This window comes from Hevea brasiliensis, chromosome 7 (assembly GCF_030052815.1).
Source record: "Hevea brasiliensis isolate MT/VB/25A 57/8 chromosome 7, ASM3005281v1, whole genome shotgun sequence".
Taxonomy (NCBI): Eukaryota; Viridiplantae; Streptophyta; class Magnoliopsida; order Malpighiales; family Euphorbiaceae; genus Hevea; species Hevea brasiliensis.
The window spans coordinates 50224625-50249359 of record NC_079499.1 but is presented as its reverse complement, the minus strand read 5'-3'; the positions used below and the strand labels follow the sequence as shown (position 1 = coordinate 50249359).

Below are 24735 nucleotides of genomic sequence, written 5' to 3'. Positions count from 1 at the left end.
GTGAAAAAATTGAAACCTCAGGCTCGAGGATGGGGTTATCTGATAAAAAGATCAACTTGTCATCAAAAAATAACAACTTCTTCTATCCATCTTGTATATTGTCCTTTTCCTTCCATGTTAGAATAGAAACTTATTAATAGATGAGATTTTACAAAAAAATGTTTTTTTCCTATTTTTAGGAGAAAAGAAACATTACTTTTTTTATGCGAATTTGACAGAACATGAAAAATTCCTTTTCTATTTATATTAAGATTTATTCTAATTGAAAAAGAATTGAAAACGGGATTCTATCATAACCATATCATATATGGTGAAGCGATATTCCGGGTTCTTACAAAAAAAAGCAAAACAGAATCATTTTTTTTAATATCCACTCCTTATTCTTAGGTTATTTGTTGATTACTTTACCCCTTTCTCTATCAAAATGTCGGGTTTCTAAATTCTCATAGCCGTCCCCGCCGCCCCCCCCCTCCCCCCCCCCCCCCCCCTTTCAAGCCTGTTGAATAATTTTTATAGATTCCATCATTTCACCAATTCGGATTAAATAATGAGCTAAGGAATCTCCTTCTTTTTGCCACTGGATTTCCCAATCAAATTTGTCGTAACACTCATAATGATCAACTTTACGAAGATCCCATTGTACTCCAGAAGCTCATAGCATTGGTCCCGATAAACCCCAATTTATTGCTTCCTCTGCACCAACAATACCTACTCCTTCAACTCATTCTAAAAAAATAGGATTTCGTGTAATAAGTTTTTGATATTCAGTAACTCCTATTAAAAAATAATCACAAAAATCCAAATATTTATCTATCCAACCATGAGGTAGATCAGACACTACTCCCTCGATACGAAAATAATTATGCATAATTCTCATACTAGTGGCAGCTTCGAATAAATCATCTACTAACTCTCTTTCTGTAAAAATATAGAAAAAAGGAGTCTGTTCACCAATATCTACCATAAAGGGGCCAAGCCATAACAAATGAGAAGTTATACGACTCAATTCCAACATAATTACTCTGATATAGCCAGCTCTTTTAGACACTTGAATATTTCGTAATAGTTCCGAACCATTTATTATTATTGCTTCTGTGAACATAGTAGCCAAATAATCCTAACATGTTACATAGGGCAAATATTGTATAATTGTTTGATTTTCTGCAATTTTTTCTATTCCTCTGTGTAAATAACATAACATTGGTTCACAGTATAACATCTTCCCTGTCTAGAGTAACGATGAGGCGAAGAACACCATGCATTGATGGATGGTAGGGACCCATATTAACTATCATAATGTCTTTTCGTGTAGCTGGTACATTCATAGGGTTTCCTTGATCCATTCGTCCATGAATTACTGAAAACAAAAAGAAGTTCATCTCAAGATCTAATAAATCAAATAATTCAAAAAAACTCTTCAAATTAATGAGTTTTTTATTGTCGAATATCCAACAGGCTAATTAATTTTTTATAACGTACTATATTTTTCTTCGCTAAATAAGATAGGAGTTGTTGTCGTTTTCTTAGAATTTTCCGCAAACCTCTCTGAGATAAATAATCTTTTCTATGCAATTCCAAATGTGAAGTAAGTCTTCGTATCTTATTAGTGAAACTTACTATTTGAAATTCAACAGATCCCTTGTTTTCGTCTTTTTCTTCTTGTGAAATAATTGAAATGAATTAATTTTTTACCATAAAATAAGCACTTCCCTTTTTAATTATTAATTAAGTTTAAAATTTTTTTTATTGAATAGTAATAATAATAATAAATTTATTAAATAAAATAATATCAGTGCATTTTAATTTGGTATGCACAAAAATCTTTACTTTGTTAATAATTCAAAATTTTGTTAAATACAATTTATCATTAATCAATCCAATAGTTCGTCTTGGACTAGATCTAGAACTACCCTCTACACTTTGTGTAGCCATAATCCTATTTGTATTAATTGAGATCTGTTGACTTTGTACGCCATTCCGTTGTAAATAAATGATCTTATTATAGATCCATTAGGGTCTTGAAATTATATAATATATAATAATGGAAACAGAAACCCTAGTTGCCATCTCTATATCTGGTTTACTTGTAAGTTTTACTGGGTATGCCTTATGTACTGCTTTTAGGCAACCCTCTCAACAACTAAGAGATCCATTCGAGGAACACGGGGACTAGTTAAAGTATAGAGCCTCCCAATATTGGGAGGCTCTTTGCTTCAATTAAGATAATAAAAAATCATTTTACCTTTTTAGTTGGAATTTTAGGCGGTTCTCAAAAAAAGATAGCGAAAAAAAGTATTCCTAAAGTTAAGACTAAAAGGAATGTATAAACCAATGCTTCCATAAATTCAATCGTGGTTTACAATTATAGCTCTCATACCTATTTATTTTGGATCGTCTCCCGAATAAAAAAAATAATTAAGAAAAAAACAAGATTCAAAGGCAGCTATTCAAATTAAGAAGTCTCCAGTACCTTAATGTCAAATTACAAAAAGAAAATAGAGGCAAAAAATAAGAAATCAAATATTGTATCATACTACTTATCTTCTTGAAGTTGGATCTCCAAGTTTTTGGAATGCTCCAAATTCCACTTGAGCATCTAAATCTGGATCAATACCAGCAAAAACATCTCTGAACAAAGTTTGAGCACCATGCCAAATGTGTCTAAAGTAAAAGAGTAGAGTGAACGAAGCATGTCCAAAAGTAAACCAACCCCTTGGGTTGCTATGAAAATCACCATCGGATTTCAAAGTAGCATGATCTAATTCAAAATTGTCACCCAATTGAGCGTGTCTAGCATATTTTTTCACAGTAGTAAGATCACTATAATTGACTCTGTTTAGTTCGCCACCATAGAACTCAACAGTTACACCTACTTGTTCGACACTCTACTTCGACTCTGCCCTTCGAAAAGGAACATCGGCTCTAATAATTCCATCTCCATCTACCAAAACAACTGAAAATGTTTCAAAAAAAGTAGGTATACGACGTACAAAAAGTTCACGCCCTTCTTTATCTCTAAAGATAGGATGTCCTAACCACCCAATAGCTATTCCATCCCTGTTGTCCATTGAGCCTACTCTAAACAACCCACCCTTTGCCAAATTATTACTGATGTAATCATAAAAAGCTACTTTTTTGGGAATTTTAGACCAAGCTTCGGATAAACTTTGATTTTCGGCTAGCCCAGCACTAACTCTTCGATATAATTCTTGCTGGAAGTATCCTTGATCCCATTGATAATGAGTGGGACCAAATATTTCAATCGGGGGAGTTGCTGAACCATACCACATAGTTCTAGCAATAACAAAAGGACAGTTTCAATATTTCCCATACGTAATCCTTTGTATAAACGTTGGGGCGGATGGACACTAAGATGGAATAGGCCCGCTAATATGCTCAATGTCCCCACTGCAATATGATGAAAGGCTATCCCTCCAGGAACAAAAGGATCAAAACCTTCCACACCCCATACTGGACTTACAGGTTGTACCTTTCTAGTTAGTCCATAAGGGGTCAGACACCCATATTCCGGGACCATACAATTCAGTTACATGAAAAGCGCCAAACCCAAACCAAGCCACCCTAGAGAGAAATAAATGAATTCCAAAGATCTTGGGCAAATCCAAAGAAGGTTTTCCTATACGTTCATTTCAAAATATTTCAAGATCCCAATACACCAAATGCCAAATAGCTGCCAAGAAGTGTAACACCCTCACTGTAGCAATCCGTACATTCTACTGTTCTAGTGACCAGTGTCGGTCCGGACAGCTAGAACGTCTGGAAAAATATTTAGACTAGAGTGATGAGTTATAAATAACTCAAATAATAATAAGAGAAATTTAGAAAAAATTTTAGAAATAAAATACAACTAAGTTAAATGAGTCGGTGCCCTAGCGATGGGTAACCTAGTGGGAAGTTGCGGTCCTCGCAACTAGAAGCCCTAAACCCAGGGGAAAATTCACAAAATAATTTTTGAGACTCCAGAGAAGAGTCATTGAGGTTTCTATGGCATTAGAATGCCAAGAAAAGGCTTAGAAAAATTTTTCGATCGGTACAGATGATTTTGGCTTAATAAGCCAAACGGAGGGCATTTTGGTCGTTTCTGTAACACCCTCCCAGTAGCAACTCCATACATTCTACTGTTCCGGTGACCGGTGTCGGTCTGGACAGCTAAAACGTCCGGAAAAATATTTAAACTAATGTGAGGGACCAAAATTAACTCAAATATTAATAAGAAAAATTTAGTAAAAATTTTAGAAATAAAATACAACCAAGTCAAATGAGCCGGTGCCCAAGCGATGGGTAACCGAAGGGAAGTTGCGGTTCTCGCAATGAGGAGCCCTAGACCCGGGGAAAAATTCATAAAATAATTTTTGGGACTTCAGAGAAGGGTCATTGAGGTTCCTATGGCATTAGAATGCCAAGAAAATACCTAGAAAAATTTTTCAATCGGTACAGACAATTTTGACCCGTTAAGCCAAATGGAGGGCATTTTGGTCATTTCGCCTTCAGAGACGATTTTTGGCCGACTTGTCCAGTTGAGTAAATAATTATTATGACATAAAATATGAATTAATGTTGATGAAAAATTAATTTGAAGTTAGTAGAAGAGAAAAGAAAAGAAAATACAATAAAATGCCAATTATGACATATTATGAGGTCATTTAAAATTGTCCACCAATCACAATTAAGTAACCATCAAATTAACTAATAAAAAGAGTCAAAAGAGACCAAAGAATTAAAAAGCAAACAGCAGCCCTTCTTCTCCTTCAAAAACGTTTTTCACCTCTTCCCTCACTCCTCCATTAACAAACTTTCTAAAGCTTCAATTTCCATGCTTTCCTCACCCCAAAACCCTAAGTCCCTTCACTAAAAACTTGTCTCTACGTCTTGGGAAGTGTTTGGCAGCCTAGAAAGGGAAAGAAAGTGAAGATTAACTTGGGAAAATTCTGCCCTACAAGAGGTTAGTGCATATATATACTTAAAACTCTTTAATCCCATGCTAGAGACTTGAAACAAGTATGAATTTGTAACTTAAATGAATAAAATTTATGTGTATGTCCACCATGATTTTTGGCAGCCCTAAAGAAGGAACATGATTGAGTGTCTTGATGGACTTAGAGTGAACTAGAGAGTATGTTTAAAAATATATATATATATATATATATATATATATGTAAGGAATGAAAGTGATTAATTAAGGTAGTTGTGAAAATTTATAATGGAAATTAGGGTTTTAAGGTGTGAAACTTGGATTTAGCTTATGAAATTGTGAAAGAACATTATAAGGGTCAATTAGTGACCATTTTAAGTAAGTTGACCACAATTTGGACTGAAATGTAGCATGGAAAAGTGAATGTGTAGGCTGCCTTAGGACAGCAGCAGAGTGACTGAAATTTCAGTCCACTTGGACTGCCATATCTTGGGCTGTGTTGGTCCAATTGGTGTTTAGCCAATTAGACATGAAACTAGGCTTGTAATGGCACATTTTTGCTGAAGAAACTATGCCCAAAAGACCAAAGCAAGAGGACCAAAAGTTGGCCCCATTCCGGATACCCTGCAACCAGCACCTGCAGAAATGACCAAATGAACAGTAACTGTTCATTTGGCCATAACTCACTGTAGATATGGCCATAACTCACTGTAGATATGCCATTAACCCATTCAAATTATTGAACAAAGTTGAGTTATCAAACCTGCAACTCTGCAGATTTACATTTGAACAGTAATATTTGGATGGCTATAACTCTCTCTAGAAAACTCAGATTTAGGCGATTCTTGAATCGATGGAAACCTAAGGCATGGTAGAACATTTCATATGAAGAAAGTTAGACCAAATTATGAACTTAACTTGGTCAAATTACTGACCAAAGTTGGACCAAAATCTGCCAAAACCCAAAATTTCAGCAGGAACAGTACACGTAAACAGTAAACTTATTTTGGCCATAACTTGAGCTACAAAACTCCAAATGGAGTGATTCAAAAAAGGAAATTCAACTAGACAAAATAAGGAACAACTTTCATGTTTACCATTTCCTCAAATTCCCACTGTAAAAATAACAAATGGAACAGTAAAGATGAAGCATGAAAACTGAAAATTTTGCTCAATTAGCATTAAGCTTAGAAATGGTATTGGCAACCAATACCAACAAGTTTGAAATACAAAATGTGGTATGTTTAGGGTGTTAAAACCAATACACCTATTTTCTATGCAAAAGTCAACTTTTTGTTGACCAATGAAGTGAATAGTGACACCAAGACTTGAAATTCAAAAATTGTGAAACTTAAAAGTGTAAAATGCCCTAGTAGGCCTAATGTGATTGGTTTGGATAGTTTGGCATGCCAAAAGGGTATTGTTTTAGCAGTACTGCGAAAGGCTTTATGCCTGTGTTCATGACTTTATGCCCGTATTCATAGCTTTTATGCCCGTATTCATGGCTTTTATGCCCGATTATGTGATATCATGGCTTTTTAGCCATACTGACTGCATACATGGTTGACGTTCTGCGTCCCATGGTATGACGGCCCGAGGCACCGCGGTGTCCAGTGCCAACGACCCGTTATCCAGTCCACTCGTCCAGTATAGGTTACTTGGGCATGGAAAAGTATAACTGTGATTGAACTGATTATTAAAGAAAATACGAAAATTAAGTATCAGGAACGATTACAAAAATACAAAGAAGCTCAAGATCATGAAGAAAATAATTAACGAAATGCATGAAGAAGTTAATATTATAAAACATGATTAGCACTCGACTAAACAATAAGTCAGTAATTATTCATCTCTTATGAACACAATAGCAACGAAATTATTATTTTTATTTGCATATTATATTTTCTTGTATTATTGGCACCACTTAGCTTTATGCTTAGCGCGTCGCTTTTGCAACGCGTAGGTACTGAAGATTTGGACAGAGGGCCCAGTAGACCACAGATTCGGTAAGGCAGTTCACAGTTCTGCATAGTGTCCGTGTCACCTCACCATCCACAGTGCATTGGTAGGACACTAGGTTTCATTTTGACATTTTGTAACTAATTTCTATTTTCTCATATGTATTTGAACTTATGGAATGTATTTTGAGGTTCATGTAAATAATGAAAAATCGTATTAATGATTGTAAAAGTGAATGTTTATCTGTGATTTATACATGATATCACATGAGATGAATGATTGAGAAATGAGTGATGAGATGATTGAATATGATCATAGGAAGTGTTTTTCACAAGTTCCGAAGAACTGTTTTCTCCATTTTTAGCCGGTACTTTGCCGGATTTTCTATAAAATTCTCGGAACCTCAAATAAATTATAATTTTCATAAATGGCTTAAATAAATTATATTTCACAAGTTATATTCAAAAGGAAGAATAAAAATGAATTAAGATAAAATAGAGTGCTCGGCACACTGAGTGGCATAACTTGCTCGGCACACTGAGTGGCATAACTTGCTCGGCTACACTGTAGTCGGGTAAGGGGTGTCACAATTTCGCCTTCAGAGACGATTTTAAACCAACTTGTCCACTTATGTAAGTAAATTATATAACATAAAATATGAATAAATATTGCTAAAAATTTAATAGAAAAAAAAAAGAAAAGAAAAGAAGAAGGAAGAAAAGAAATTAAAGGCATTTATGATGTAAGCATGACAACATGCAATGACATAATTAAAATATTTTGACCAATAAAAATTAAACAAATACATATAAGAAGATAAGAGAGAGTTGATGAAGACAAATTAAAAATTAAAAGCCATCTTCTTCATTTTTTTTCAAGATAGTCGAATCTCTTTCATGGTGAGCTTTCACCATTTTTGTCAAGCTTGAGCTTGATTTCTTCTTCATTCTTCCACCAAAATCCATAACTCCTTCCATCAAAAATTAATTCCACACTTAGACTAAGCTATTGACAACCAAGAAAAGAGGAAAAGAGAAGGTTTTTCACAAGTTCAAGAAGTGCCACTTCAAGGCTAGTGCTAAATCTCTTACTTCTCTCTTTACATTTTTTATTTGAACTTTGAGTTAAGTTAGAAAATGGAGAAAATTTGAAGAAAATATACATGTTAGGGACATTCAAATTTTCAGAAGCCATGGGAGGAGGTTGAGAATTGTTGATTTAATTGAATTAAATTGCTTGGGAATGATGTTTGATCACTATATTAGAGTTAGATGTTGATTTATGTATGTTAGATGAAGTAATGGATTGTTAGGGTTAGGGTTTTGAGATTTAATTGAGGATTTAGTGCTTAGATGTTTAATTTAAGTTCTAATGGTTAATTAGTGACCATTTGATGAATTTTGATCTTAAATTGGAGAACATTGTGGCATTGGAATTGAAATGAGAGTGCTACCTTGAGTGCCCTGCAGGTCTGGATGTGAGTCCAGCATGTTTAGGCAGCTATAACTTGGGTTGTGTAGGTTCAACTGGTACAAGGCCAATTGGACATGAAATTAGACACATAATGGCACAAACTAAACTTAGGATGCCCTAAAAATTGACCAAATTGAAGGAACGGAAGCGTGAAAAACACAAGTTTATACCATTGAATTCAAAAATTTTCACCTAGGGTCACATGCATCATGCAATATTTATTTTTATCTATTTGATTTCAATGATAAAAAAACATATTAAAACTCTTTTCAATATGTTTTTGGATCTATATTTGCCATTTAAGATTTTAAAATTAATCAGATTAATTTTAGAACCCTAGATTAAATCAAGAATGATTACACTAACCTCTTGATGCATTGCAGCGTGTCTGCGCCTTTGAGATTCATCTTCAGGACAACAGATGTTGTCCCTCTAGCTTGTCCACACCAAGAACACCTATGGCAGCCCTTGAACAGCTTCTAAAGCCTTCTCTATTAATTAGAAATTCAAGTTCTGCCTTTTAAAAGATTAGAGATATAAACAGGACACTAGAAACGATTTCTAGTGTTCTTAATTTAAGAGATTGATGGCTAATCTCTTTGAATTGATGAGAGATGAAGAAGAATAGAGGGAGGGCTGCAAAATGGCGTGACCAAGGAGTGTGGCTGCTGGTTGTATTTTATTTTCTCATAACAACACTTAAATAGCTAGGTTAACACATTAAACCCTTGCCACATGTCACCCTTTGATTAGCTATAGGTTTAAGTGACCCAATCACATTGTGCCAAGTTTCAAACCTATATGTAATCTTGATTTTAATCATCTTACATGATTAAAAAACATTTGGCAAGCTTATGTGTTATGCCATGTGTCACCATCTCATGGTGCCACGTGTCACACTGCAAAATGACCAAAATGCCCCTGTGTCTTAATTTTGAGTTCTCAACCCAAAATAATTATTTCTCTTCTTTTAATTAATTTATATCAAATATAAATTAATTAATTAATCTCTATTAATTAATTTCTCATTAATTAAATTCATATTTAAACACTTTAAATATAAATTTAATTTATACTACACATCCAATAATCTAGATTTGATTTCAAGTCATGCTAGGGACTTTGCAAACTAATTACAAACCAAACCTATTTAATTAATCAATTAAACTCTTTAATTAATTAATTAAATCATATTTAATTAGGTGATAACTTGTGTATGTGTGTGACTTACTAGGCTCATCACTAATTGGCAATGAGACATGATATCAACTCTTAATATCATCAGAACTCTTTCTTATCATAAATGATTTCTCTAAATCATTTTATGAACCTCATAGACCATGGTTAACACCTAGCATAGCATGCCATGGCCACCCAATTAGTAATAAGGTTTACCTTAAATGAACCTATAATCATATGTTACCATGCACTAGAATCTCTCTGTTACAAAATCCCAACTCAAGCTGGAGTCATGGTTTATGTCAAACTCCATTTGCTATGAATATTATGTTCTCTTTTAATTCCAGTTCTTGATTAAAAAGATTTTCTCATCAGAAACTCTTTTCTGAATAAATCTATCTGTCCTGGCCAGGAACTTGAAACATCAAGAACAATTAAATGAACATAGGATTTTATCTCTATTTACTTAGAGGAACAGATTCCATCTTGATCAACACCTACCTCCATATATAACTAGTAGGAGCCAACACATGCCCATATACCCATACACAGTACAAGTATGAAAGCAGTATCAAACTCAAACTACCTATATACAAGATAACTGTGCTATCTCAGGTCTAAAGATTATATGCACTGATATGATTTATGACAAAACATTGACAAGAGTAAACTCCATGTGCTTGTCATAAGTGTCACTGGTTCGGCCTACTTATCATTTATAAGTGCCTATCATGTTTGTTATATGGCATGAGACTCACCATTCCATCTTATTTATATCTCATATAAATAACTTGGGAACAAATATGAATACAATCTTTCTGGATAAGTCATATCCTTATTATGAAGTATCCTCGATTGTGAACCTATTTATGATACTTCGTGCTAGAAATATTGTCACTCATATTCTTAACAACTTAAGAATAATATTTCTAACAAAATATCAATGGACCTTTTCTATTACACATAAATATATTATGTAAATAGAAAAGTGGAAATGCCTTTTATTAATAAAAATATGTACAAGATACATACTAAATGATATGCTCTAGGGCATACTACTAACACAAATACGGGTAGCACCAATTCTGCCTGGGCAAAATGACCAAATGAACAGTGTTCATTCATTTGGTCATAACTCAGTGTAGAAAGGTCCAATTGACCTGAATTTTATATCAATAGAAAGCTTAGACAATTTAGAACAACTTTCATGAAGAACATAACTCCAAATTTTGACCAGAACTTAATGAAATTGTCCATCAAAGTCAGGACACCAAAACTGCCAGAATTGGTTTCTACCCAGAAATTCTAGGTAGATACCAATCCGACCAGCTTTATTGAAATTTGCATAACTTAAGTTAGAAAACTCCAAATAGAGTGATTCAAAAAGGAAATTAAACTAGATACATAAAGGAACAACTTTCATGAAAAAAGTTTTGTCAAAAGTTCACTGTAGCAAGGTCCAATAGAACAGTAAACATGGACCTCAAATTCTGGAAATTTGAAATAAAACCAAGGAGACTAGGAATTGAGTTTGGCAACCAATGCCAACAAAAATAAAATGCAAAATGTGGTATCTTAGTGAATTTAAGCTTCACAAATCTATTATGAATAAAAAAAAAGGTCCACCTTTGAATGGAAATGGTTAAGTGAATAGTAACTTCTAGGACATAAGTAAAAGATTAGTTGGAACTTGTTGATAAATAGAGCTTTGGGATTTTAGTCTATCATAGTTGTTAAAGAGCTAGAATTTTCTCTAGAAATGTGATATTATGAGCTAGAAGCTCTGTATTGAATTAGAAGTGTGTTAATTATTAAATTATTTTTAATTAAAGAATGAGTTTAGAATCATAGTTGAGAGAATTAGACTTTAAAATATATTTGTAAAGGATGTTAAAAGGAAAGAAAATTTGAAAGTGAAAACTTGGCAAGTATAAATATGATAGTAAAAAAGTGAATATGTAATAAACTGTACTAGAAAGTAAATACAAGTTGGAAAAATTAAGGTAGTCTGGTGGTAATATATTTTAAAATTATAGTTATATAAGTTATGTGATCAGGATATACTTGGTAGCAATGATTTTTTTTTTTTTTTTGAATTATGAGGAATTGGCTTAACATGGTCATGATGTTATTATGATTGTAAATGACAATTATGGTGTTTGTTGATTCTAGTAAATTCAAAATGATAAGGAGTATGAAATTTATCAGTAACTGAAAATTTTTATTTAAATATTATATATATATATATATATATATATTATAGAATACTATAGGAGAACTATAGGTCTTATGAATATATCAAATATGATATGTGAAAATAAGAGTGTTAGCAATAAGAAGAAGTTGTAATGTGTGATCATTAGGATAATATAACGAATATATAAATTATGTGAATATTAGACTTGGAAATTTATATTTTATTATGAAAAAGATTAAAATGCTAGAAATTGTAATTAGAATATATAATGAAATAATGAAACTTATGAACACTTAATGGTACTATGTGCCCATGTATTTCCTAGACATGTGTGTCAGATTGGATAGATTGGCATGCCAATAGGGTATTGTTTTAGCAGTACTGCGAAAGGCTTTACATCTGTATTCATGGTTTTATGCCCGCACTCATGGCTTTACGCCCGTACTCATGGCTTTTATGATCGATTATGTGTTATCATGGCTTTTTAGCCATTCTGACTGCATACGTGGTTGACGTTCTGTGTCCCATGGTATGACGGCCCGAGGCACCGTGGTGTCCAGTGCCAACGACCCGTTATCCAGTTTAGTCAGCCTGTCATAGGTTACTTGGGTAGTGAAATTTATTAAAATAAGTTAAGAATATTAGCAACTGAAAATATTAGCAATTAAATAAATGAGTAAGAATATGTAATTATTATGAAAGAATTGAGCGCTTTTAAAGATGAATAAATTACAACAAAGGATAGTTAATACTAAAAGTATTATATGAAATTAGATTAAATTCCAGAGTATCCAAATTTTGATCTATTTCTTTTTTTTTATTGTATATTATTTTCTTGTTATATTATTGCACCACTAAGCAGCAATGCTTAGCGCGATAGATTGTTTCCTTCGCGTAGGTACTGAAGGTAAAGCCCAGCGAATATTAAATAGAGATTTTGGAGTTCTGATCTGCAGAAGTGTCTGAAGTATTCAAGGTTGTCACCTCCTCAGCAATGTATGTAGATAGGGCCTATATAAGTTATTTTATGTATTTTGTATATTATGTAAATTATGAACTTGTATAATTAGTTTATAAATCATGTAAATTTATGTAATTTGAAAATTTTTACATATGAATTGAGTATGAATGGAAATGTATGGAAATGATTATGAAATTGAAATATATGGATGAGATTTGAAATATGAGAGAATTATAAGAATGATTGATGAGATAATTATGATTAGCACGGATAAGATTTTATTTTGAAAATATTGTTGAATTTCAAATAGGTGAATAGTGAAATACGTCAAATAGTAATAGAAATAGGGGAAACTCCGCTGTTTCTCCATAGAAAAATATTTGATATTAAAAGATAATAACTTAAAAATGATTAAAGGAATAAAGTAAGAGAAGATAAGGGTGCTCTGGCACAGAATGTAGCACGCGTTGCTCGGCTACACTGTAATCGAGTGAGGGGTATTACAAGAAGCACAAGCCAGAAAACACAATATGCGCCCCAGCTACGCTTTCATAACTCCAAATACCTGGATTTGTTATAGTTCCTCCTGTGATACTCCAACCACCCCATGAATTGCTTATTCCTAAACGAGTCATAAAGGGTATAATGAACATACCCTGTCTCCACATTGGATCGAGAACGAGGTCAGAGGAATCAAAAACTGCTAATTCATATAGAGCCATCGAGCAAGCCCAACCAGCAACCAAAGCTGTATGCATTATATGAACAGACAGTAAATGATCGGGATCATTCAATACGACGGTATGAACATGATACCAAGGCAAACCCATGGAAATACCCCTTTATTAACGAAAAATAGAAACTATGTAACTTTATTGCACTGAAAAAAAGTATGTTCTGGACCTTCCCTTTTAAGTGGATTATCTCGTAGAAAGAATTAATATATTTTTTTCTATTCATTTTTTTTATTTTAGTAATAATAATAATGTAACAATTCTATTTGTAGGAACAAAGAAAAGAGAAGCAGATCTATTCTATACTCGATAAGTACCAATACGCAATGGGGAGTTGACTCCATTTTATATGAGCAAATGCATAGAGATTTGTTCATTACTCGAAGGACCTATTCGTAAAAATTTGACTCTATTTGTTTTGTCTTCCTTTATTTTATTTTTTATAAACTTATCGAATCCACGCAAAAAATATTATAAAGATCAATATTATTAAGACAATAAATTCATTGTTACATTTCACATTAAAGTAAAATAGAGTACTTAATTTTTTTTTCTTTCATTTAATGCCTATCAGTGTTCCAAAAGTCCCTTTTCCAAATCCTGGGGAAGAAGATTCAATTTGGATTGACGTATAGTGCGACTTGTCAGAAATATTGGGTCATATGGATTTCCCCCATTCTCTCCCTCGATTGAGATATCCTCTATTTCGCATAAGAAAGATTGAATAAATCATCAAAATTTTAGAGCGTGAAGTGCAATGAAGTCCAATTAGATCTAGGCTTTTGAAGTACCTAGATTAATATTATCAATTAAAATAATTTATGGTTGGCTTGTTTTGTAACACCTCTAAGTTCGGTAGTGCGTTCTACTGCTCCGGTGACCAGTGCTGTCCGGACAGCTAGGATGCCTAGAACTACACTTCGATATGAGTGAGGAGACATAAAATAATGAAATACAAGAAGAGAAAATACAAGAAAAACAAAGGAAAAATAATAGCAAAGAAATGTAACCAAGTTAAGCGAGCCGGGAACCCTAGCGATGGGTGACCGCACCGGGAAGTCACGGCGTGGACCGTTGACTAGCCTTGGACTGCGGGGAACCCTAGAAAACATTTTTAGCACTTAAATAGACCCTTATTGAAGAATAAATATCATTAGAAAGATCAAAGAAAAATTAAATAATTAGTACAAAGAAAAGTGAGAAATCGAGAAACAGACAAAACCCGGTGTTACCGAAAAATCGGGAATGCAACCCGAACAAGGGCATTATGGTCATTTGACATCCCGAATTATCTTTTGACCTAAATGTCCACTAAAAATAAATAATATTACACTTAGAAAATAAAATGAAAAATTAATTTGGTGGTACCTAAAGTAAATAGTGAGAATTAAGGGTTTAATGTGGAATAAGTGAAAGTTTAACTTATAATATGAATTAATTAAGTAAGTGGTCCACTAATGAATAAAATAAACATGAAGTGGGGCAGGTGTAAGTCCATAATGCAGCTGAATTCTTCATCTTCTCCAATTCTCTCAACATTGCCGAATTGAAGAAGAAGAAAACCTCCATTAACGTTTTTCATTCAAGCTTGATCCACCCCTCCATTTCACCTTCAATCACTTAGGTTCCTTCATGAAAGTTTGTCTACACATCATAAGGAAGAGCTTGATACCAAATTTAAGAAGTTTAATCAAGGTTTGGCAAGTTCTAACCATAAGGTAAGTTTACATTTTTGAAGATTTCTTTGTTAAACTTTGTGTACATGTTATGGGTGTTGGTTTTGTGAAGGAAATTTTTAAGTTTGAAGAGTTATTGAGATATCCATTTTTGGGCAGCCATGTAGTCATGTATTGATGAAGTATTTGTACATATATTTGATGAGAATTATGTTGGTTATGGTGATGTAATATCCTAGTAAATTATTCCATATATATATATGGTGATTTTTGCATTTGGATGGAAATTGATGAATTGTGGAATACTTTGGTGTTGAGGAAGTTTGTGGCAGCCTTGAGATTCTTGAATAAATGTATATGTTCATGAAAGTATTGGAAGAATATTGACCTTGAGAATTGATGGAGATGTGTATAGATTGATTGTGTAAGTATATGTAAAAAAAATTTGTAATGTTTAGGTGTATATGTGATTGTACTTAGAACTTGTAAATGTGAGTTTTAATTGGTGTATTGAGGATAATTGCAATCTGCCCAAAGTGACATTTAAGTGAAGTGGAATATGGTTTTGGTAATGAACCAAAACAGAAATGGTAAGGGGAAGTGGACATGTAGTAATGTAAGTGTGTAATTGATGTGTGTTAAGCAAGGTAACTAAGGGCAGTGTACATTTTAGCCTATAACTTTAAATGTGTAACCTCAATTGGTATGAGACCAATTGGAGGTGGAACTAGGCACAAAATTTGCCAACTTTCATTGAGAAAGCATACCAAAATTCTGCTTGCAAGGTGACCTAAGAAAATGACCAATTCGGATTAGGTGCAATTAGGACCTGAAAAATGACCAATTGGGCAGCAGTGAGTGTTTAGGCCATAACTCACTCAAAACAGGTCCAATTGACCTGAAATTTTAACCATGAATAGTTAAGACCCATACCTACAAGTCTTATGAAGACACCAAAACCCAGAAATGACCAGAAGCAAGTCAAAAAGCTTGCACAAGTTCGGGTCCAAAAACTGGCCGAACCAAAGTTGACCAAATTGACCTAAAATTGACCTAATTTGATGCCATTTGACCAGCAATAGTATAATGACCATAACTTGGTCTACATAACTCGGATTGACCTGAAATTTTGCCCCGCGTGCAATAAGACATAGATCTACAAGTTTGTAGTTTTGACCGAAACCCGAAAACTGAGGGAAATAGGTCGTCCGGCTAGGTCAAACTAGTATTCCGGAACCCAGCAAATTGCAAGAAAATGCACTAAACAAGGAAAAGAGTTTGGTAAAACGTACCAACCCTAAAACCCTATCAAATGTGACATATTAATGACACTAAAACCTAATTTACCTAAAACGCATCGAGGGTCAGTACATTAGGTGATTGAGCAAATAATAGCCTTCAGTGAATTACTTATCAAACATTATCGTTAGAGACAGTTTAATTTAGTACTGAAACACTTCAAATTGTGTTTCTCAGTTACCAAAGACTCAGGAAAAGGGAAGGAAACACTGATTCCAGACCGAGAGACAGTTATCAGAGGTTTATGCACAACAACTATTTCTTTTGAATTATTTTCAATTGAAATAAATTATGACTATTTGCATATTATTGTTTTAAATTGTGAAATTGTGAAAAATGGTTTGAATGATATTTGATGGATACTTATTGATTGAAAAGCACTGTAATTGGTTTGAAACCACAGCTATCATGTACATTGATTATATTCCTCGCTAGCTTGTCTAGTGGGATGAATTGAATTCCCTCTCTGGTTGAAGTGTTGAGGTGTGTGCCTACTGAGGACGAATAGAATGAGTACTCATATTTTTGCTAGCTAGCTATGTTATTCCTCATTAGTCATTGACTTTTGGGATGAATTGAATACCTCATTAGCCATCGGCTTTTGGGATGAATTGACTTGGGAACATGATTAAAGCTGTGTGTGATTTATTGATATGTATTGTGAGATTGTGAAATGAATTTAAACTCTTATTGACATATACTGTCTTTTGAATTCAACCATGATTTGACTTATTGAAATTTATTGTGATATTGAGAAATGGAGTTTAAATTCTGATTGACAATTATTGTCTTGAAATTAACTATGGTTTTAAGTATCCACTGTTTACATGACTTATGAATTATGATTTAAATTGTATTTGGTTAATGTTGTGCACCACTGAGACATTGTCTTAGCGATAGCTTTTATTCTTTATCGCAGTAGACAGGCAGACAGGCAGGCGTGACTAGGCTGCTAGTACCTCCAGCGAGAGACTACCGGGTATAATGAGTATACCAATATTTTGTATTTTGTAATGTAATGATGTTCACTGTATGTACATATTGTTGTTGGTTTTGAGCAGTTGTAAATAAAAATTGTACATTGAAGTTGTAAATTAATTATGAGTTATTTTGGCTTGTAAAAATTGTATTATATTTTCTTTATCTCAGTCTTTGAAAAATTACTGTGAATTTGACTTGAGAAATATGTTGTGTTGAGAAAAATGTTGAAGTTGAGATTTGGAAATTTATTGAAGTGCTTTTTACAGGTTTTCTGAAGAACTGTTTTATCCAAAATACAGATGGCACTCTGCTAAAATTTTTACAGAAACTCCAAATAATTCAAATGTGTTAGTTCTATCACTTCAGTTCAAAAAGGTTTTTAACACCTGTAAATAGTGCTCACCACTGTAAAAGAAGTAAGAAAAGTTTTTAAAATCCCTTGTAGTGTATTTAATGGATTATCAGTAGACGGAGTTGGTAATTCATTAGGTATACTACGGGATCATATTATGCCTTACAGAGGGGTAGGGTGTGACATGTTTAGATCAAAAAAATGAAGTATGTAGGCTCTGTTTAGAAAACCCAATTGACAATATATCTATTATGATTACTTCTTGTATCATATTCTATTCATAAATTTTATAAATTAGGAAAAATTTCAAACTGCTAATCATATTCCATAAAAAAATATAAATAGAATGAATACGTCAAATATTTGGCAAAAGGCGTGAAATTAATTAAATAAAAAAAGAAGAAGTTGTAACAAAAAGACGTGGTATTGGTCATTTGCCTTATATGTGCAAATAAAAATCGGGTAGATCTTTACTCAGAGTAGAGCACAAACCTAAAAGAATTGAAGAAGCCCATTTAGGAATAAGAAAATGCCATCATGATTTGAATTAAATTTCGATGAAAGAATACTTTTTTGAGAAGTTAGTTTGATAAGTTTAATAATTTTTTTTCTAGGTAAACGAGTCAAAACTCATCTTTCTTAAAAAATGAAAGAAAAACCCCTGCATTAGAAAAAAAAAAAGGTTAAAAAGTACTCACTACAAAAAAAAAAGAGGGCTGGAATCTACACATTTATTCTTTTTTTCTTTTTGCATTTTTGTTGAACCATTGGCATCAAAAGGGGCATGTACGGTTTCTAGAGGATAGATATTTATCATAATCAACTAACTTTATCGAGAAAGATTACTTTTTTTAGGTCAAGATGTTGATAGTGAGATCTTGAATCAACTTATTGGTTTTATGGTATATCTCAGTATAGAAAGCGAGACAAAAGATTTGTATTTGTTTATAAACTCTCCCAACGGATGGGTAATACCCAGAATAGCTATTTATAATACTATGCAATTTGTGTGACCCGATGTGCAAACAATATGCATGGGATTAGCTGCTTCAATGGGATCTTTTATTCTGGTCGAAGGAAAAATTACCAAACATTTAGCATTCTCTCATGCTTGGCGCCAATGGGTTTTTATTTGAAAGAAAAAAGGAAACTATGCCTTCGCTATATGAAATATAAATATTAGGTAATAATAGCATGGCATTTTGAATTCGATATAGATATAAGAATTTTTTTTAAACATTAGATTATGTATCAAAAGAGTAGTATGAGATATTAATGGTATTTCTTATTTTATTCTATCTTATTCTATCGAAGGCCTATTTCAGCGTCACAAACTTTTTTGTTTTCGCCCCAGAAGACTTTTAACACTCTTTATGTTGTGAAAGAGTACGAAAAAAACATTATATTTTTTTTTCAAAAAGAAAAAAGAAACTTTGGGATTGCTAAATCATTGATGAAATAAAACAACGAGACCACCATAGTATTTTTGTTTTTTAACTCCTCCCAAGGAAAGGATGGTTATTGGATCATTTACTAATTTAAGCCTGATAAACTCTATATTTTTTTTTCTTCGAGGAAAGGTAAAAGTGAATTCTATTGTGGAGCCGTATGTAATGCACAAATAATGCATGTACGGTTGTTCAATTCTATCTTCTTTTTTTCTTATTATTCTTTATCTCTTTTCTTTTCTTATTATTCTTTATCTCTTCTCGTCACTTTATTATTTATTATACGAGATACAATAACCATTTTTTTTCTTATATCATCAAGGTAATGATTCATCAACCTATTGCTGGTTTTTATGAGGCACAAATAGGAGAATTTGTCCTAGAAGCGGAAGAACTATTGAAACTGTGTGAAATCCTCACAAGGATTTATGCACAAAGAATGGGCAAACCCTTATGGGTTGTATCCGAAGACATGGAAAGATATATTTTTATATTAGCAACTAAAGCCCAAGCTCATGGAATTGTTGATCTTGTAGCAGTTGCATAAGAAATAGTAGAAATTTTCTTGCAAATCGCAATTTGAGATTTTATTTTCTTACCAAAATTTTGATTTAATATTGTATTATTTTACTAATCATTAATAATTAATATCCATTATTCTATTAATATTTAATAGATTATTCATATAGAAAAAATTCATAATCATCCAGTTAGGATCTATCTAAACCAGCCCATTATGCTATGCATACGATTCAACATGCCAACTATTAAACAACTTGTTAGAAACACAAGACAGCCAATCAGAAATGTCACCAAATACCCCGCTCTTGGGGGATGTCTGCAGTGCTGAGGAACATGTACTAGGGTGTATGTGCGACTTGTTCAGATTGTGAGCTTGGACAAAAGAAAGGAAAAAATTTTCCACTATCTGTGATCAGTACGAATGAATAGAATAGAATGGAAGAATCCCCTTCATTATCTAAAAAAAAAAAAGATTTATCATATTCGTCTATTGTGTATCAAATTTATGGTTTCATTGGTGCAAATTCAATCACCTCAATTTTCAATTTAAAACGAGATAGAATTTCTCATCGGTAGGAAATTATTATCTATTAAGTAGGGAAATCTTGTTTAAATTAAAAGAAAAGGCCAAAATTTATGCCCCTACTCTTGCAAGAACGGACTAATAGGGTCAACTAATTAACTAATCCTCATAATTAAATAGCGTTACTGTATAGATAGGTCTCCTTGTAAAAGGCCTATTACTGGATAATTCATGAGTAGAGCCAAAGAGTGTGAACTGTACACATTAACTATTTAAGAAGTAACCATAGAAACGATGAAACCCACTATTTATTTATCATTTTTATCTATTTCTATTTACTACTTATCTTTATTTATAATATTTTTATTCGATACCCAATATCATTTTTTTTATTCACTCCTTATAATTATATTCAAATAGTATAAATATAAAAAAGACAAAACTTATGAATATTTATTATTATGATTGTGACAAATGGATCGATGGGGAAAATAATAATCCCTATCCTGAAAAAGAAAAAATATCGTAATAATAAAAAGAAAGATCAAACTTTGTGTCTTCTCTTTTTTTTTTTTTTTTGCAAACAAAAAGAAAAAAGTACTATTTTTAGAATTTAGTAGGCAAAAGAATTCTTTATTTTACATATGATAAAAAATAAAAGCAAAAGGAGTTCGATTTAATATTGATTAGTTCAAAACATTAAAAAAGAATGGAAATCCTTTATTTTTATAAATTTTCTACTTTTTATTTATATTATAAATAAAAAATAGAAAATGATAAATTTTGACAACCGTCCCTGAACTTATTTAGTTGTAACATTACAGTTCCTAAACTTAAAAATGTAACATAAAACCCCATCAACTTTTAAATTTTGTACAGTATCATCCCTTTAACCTCTAATTACTGGTTTTCCAGTTAGACGCTGACCTAAACAGTTTCAGCATGAAGCTTAGTTAGTATTTCTCTTTTCTCTCTTAAGCCATGTGTAAATTAAATCATTTTCCACTCTGTGGACAGAATAATTTTTCACGTGTAGAGAGAATAATTTTACACTTTGTATAAGAGATTAGAGAGAAATGTTGACTAAGCACTATGTGGGAGCTGTTCACGTCAGTTTCTAACTAAAAAATTAATAATTGAAAGTCAGAGGGATTTTATTGTGTAAAATTTAAAAGTTTGGGGGGTTTTATGTTACATTTTAAAGTTGAAGGACTGTAGTGTTATAATCATATAAGTTCAGAAACAGTTGTTGAAATTTATCCAAATAGAAAATAATAAATGAAATTAGACCTTTTTTCATGTCAAGTCAAATCAGATTATTCCAACCTTTAATCTTTTATTTGTTGCACAGAAAAACTTTTCTAATTACTTGTAGAAAGAGATTTTGCTAACAAAAAAGCTTTCAATACTGTCCAATATCCCTTTCTTTTCCAAATATTTTTTCGAATACACTTTTTTGATATAGAAGTGCGCTTTTTTGGAACTGCCATTCAAAAATAAAAGAGTTATTTATTGTTATAGTTATTTATTATTAGTGAGAACTTGGTTCAATGAAGCTAGATGGTGGTTCAGATAGCTTTAATTCTGAAAAATCTCCTCCTTTCAATGGTTTAAGTAGGAATCGTAATGAAGTCAATTTGTTGTTTAAAGGCCACGAATATGGTACTGCTTTGATGAAATACACATATGTTATTGCTTGCAAGATATATGGTACTCAAAAGGCAAAGAAGGATCCTGGAGTTGCCTATGTTGATGAGGTGAACTCATTGGGGGATGAGAAGGAGTATTACTCTGTACTTGTGAAGTATGACCAGCAGTTGGACAAGGAAGTTAAAATTTACAAGGTCAAGTTGCCAGGCCCCTTGAAACTTGGAGGGGGAAAACCATAAAATCAAAATCATGCTCTCATCTTTACTAGTGGTGATGCAGTGCAGACTATTGATATGATGTCACACCCTACTCCCCTATAAGATGTAACATGATCCCGTAGTACACCTAATGAATTACCGTACTTCGCCTACCGATAACCCATTAGATATACTACAAGGGATTTTAAAACAATTTTCGTGAAATTTAAATCATCGATTAAAATCTGGTGTTATAAATTTTTTTTCAAAATTTCGGTAAAGTGCCGGCTATATTTTGAGAAAACAGTTCTTCAATCCTGCAAAAAAAAATGCTACCAATATGTTTTCTCAAATACAACTCCAATAAACTTTATTTCAATTCACAATTCAATTCTCAATACACAATCAATTCATTTTCAAACTAATCTCATCATGAAGAAATATTTCATTGATTATAAGACTCAAAATTTATATCACAAAACTATTCAAGTAAATGAAATCTCAAATTTACATTTACAATAATTTACATTTAATTACATACCAAAATAGTTTACAAGAGTTTTTATACAACTGCTCAAATAATTTACATACATATTATTACATGCATACATCAAAACCTATGTACATGGGTATTCCTATAATATACCTAGAGCTGAACTGAAAGTGTCTTCAAAGAAACTTACTCACTGCTCTATGCTCTTCTTACCTGCGACAGCATACAAAGCTATCGCTGAGTGGTGAACTCAATGGTGCACAACTATAATTTAAAACATAGTACAATATACATTAACAAAATTTACAGTAAATAATTTGGAAATCTGAATACTCATCAAATTCTAAAACTCAAAATATTCATTGCCAATAATGTAAATCATTTGTATAAAATGACTTCGATCATGAAATTCAATTTATCAAATCATAACTAACCATTTAGGTAATTCCAACAAAATCAATTATACATAAATCATAATTGAAATCACAATTCTTTACCATTCAAAAGCCATTCTGTATCTCAAAAATCATTCTGTATCTCAAAAATTATTCTTTATCTCACTAACTATGCAAGACTAATCCGAAAGGGCCATATTCGATGTGATTCTAACTCCCTATGGTCAGGGAGGTCAAATCAGATTCTAACTCCCTATGGTCAGGGAGGTCGAATCATCGTGCACAGTACCATCACAATAATGAATCTTCCGCAAGGGCCATAACGATAAAATAAACTTAGATCTAACCTCAAATCAGAGGAAAATCTAAGCCTGTGCACGTATCATGGTAATCAAAACACAACTAACTCCATTGTCTGCTCAACAAATGAGAGAGACGGGTAATAACCTAGTCAAGCATCTATAGTGAGATATAAAACAATATCACAATCCTTTTAGTGAGCATAAATCACAATATAATTCGATTCAAATTCAATTTCAATATCCAATAATTTTTATGCTTATCACAATTCAAATCATAAATTTGCATTTTTCCATGAAAATTACCATCACAATTCAAAACATGTTCTATCACAATTTTCCAAAATATAATTTATTCAATCCATAACAATGCTTAATACTTGTGGAAATACCATTTCACAAAGCTAAATTCATACAAACTATAACAATTTCAATAATCATTGAATTAAATCCAATGCTTGTTAAACATAATACATAAGAAAATATGTCATTTAATCATATGAAATATTCAAAACAAAATCAGTTAAAAACTAGCTGTGCACAAACCTCTGATAACTATCTCTTGGCTCTGACTCAGTGTTTCCTTCCCCTTCCCTGAGTCTTTGCTAACTGAGAAACATAATTTGAAGTGTTTCAGTACTTAATTAAACTGTCTCTAATGATAATGTTTGATAAATAATTCACTGAATGCTATTATTTGCTTAATCAACTTAATATATCGACCCTCGATGCGTTCTAGGTAAATTAGGTTTTAATGTTACTAACATTTCACATTCAATAGTCTTTTAGGGTTGGTACATGTTACCAAGTTCATTTCTATGTATACTGCATTTTCTTGCAATTTGCTGGATTCCGGGATACTAGTTTGACCTAGTCGGACGACCTAGTTCCCTCAGTTTTCGGGTTTTGGTCAAAACTACAAATTGTAGATCTATGTCTTATGGAATGCGGGGCAAAATTTCAGGTCATTCTGAGTTATATAGACCAAGTTATGGTCATTTTACTATTGCTGGTCAAATTGCACCAAAATTGGTCATTTTAGGTCACTTTAAGTCATTGTAGGTTCGGCCAGTTTTTGGACCCGAATTATGCAAGCTGTTTGACTTTCTTATGATCATTTCTGGGCTTTGGTGTCTTCATAAGACTTGTAGATATGGGTCTTAACTATTCATGGTTAAAATTTCAGGTCAATTGGATCTGTTTTGAGTGAGTTATGGCCTAAACACTAACTGCTGCCCAAATGGTCAATTTTCAGGCCTCATTTGCACTTAATCCGGATTTGGTCATTTTTCAAGCTACCTTGCAAGCAGAATTTTGGTAAGCTTTCTTCATGAAAGTTGGCACATTTTGTGCCTAGTTTCACCTCCAATTGGTCTCATACCAATTGGAGCCACACACTTAAAGTTATAGGCCTAAAACTCAAACTGTCTTATTGCATTTCTTGCATACACATCAAGCATCACT

The 24735-nt window shown here is 32.6% G+C and overlaps 1 pseudogene; it reads right to left on the bottom strand.

The window, feature by feature from the left end:
• Window positions 1-2483: 2483 nt before the first annotated feature.
• On the bottom strand, window positions 2484-13597 carry LOC110664518 (photosystem II CP47 reaction center protein-like; annotated as a pseudogene).
• Window positions 13598-24735: the final 11138 nt, after the last annotated feature.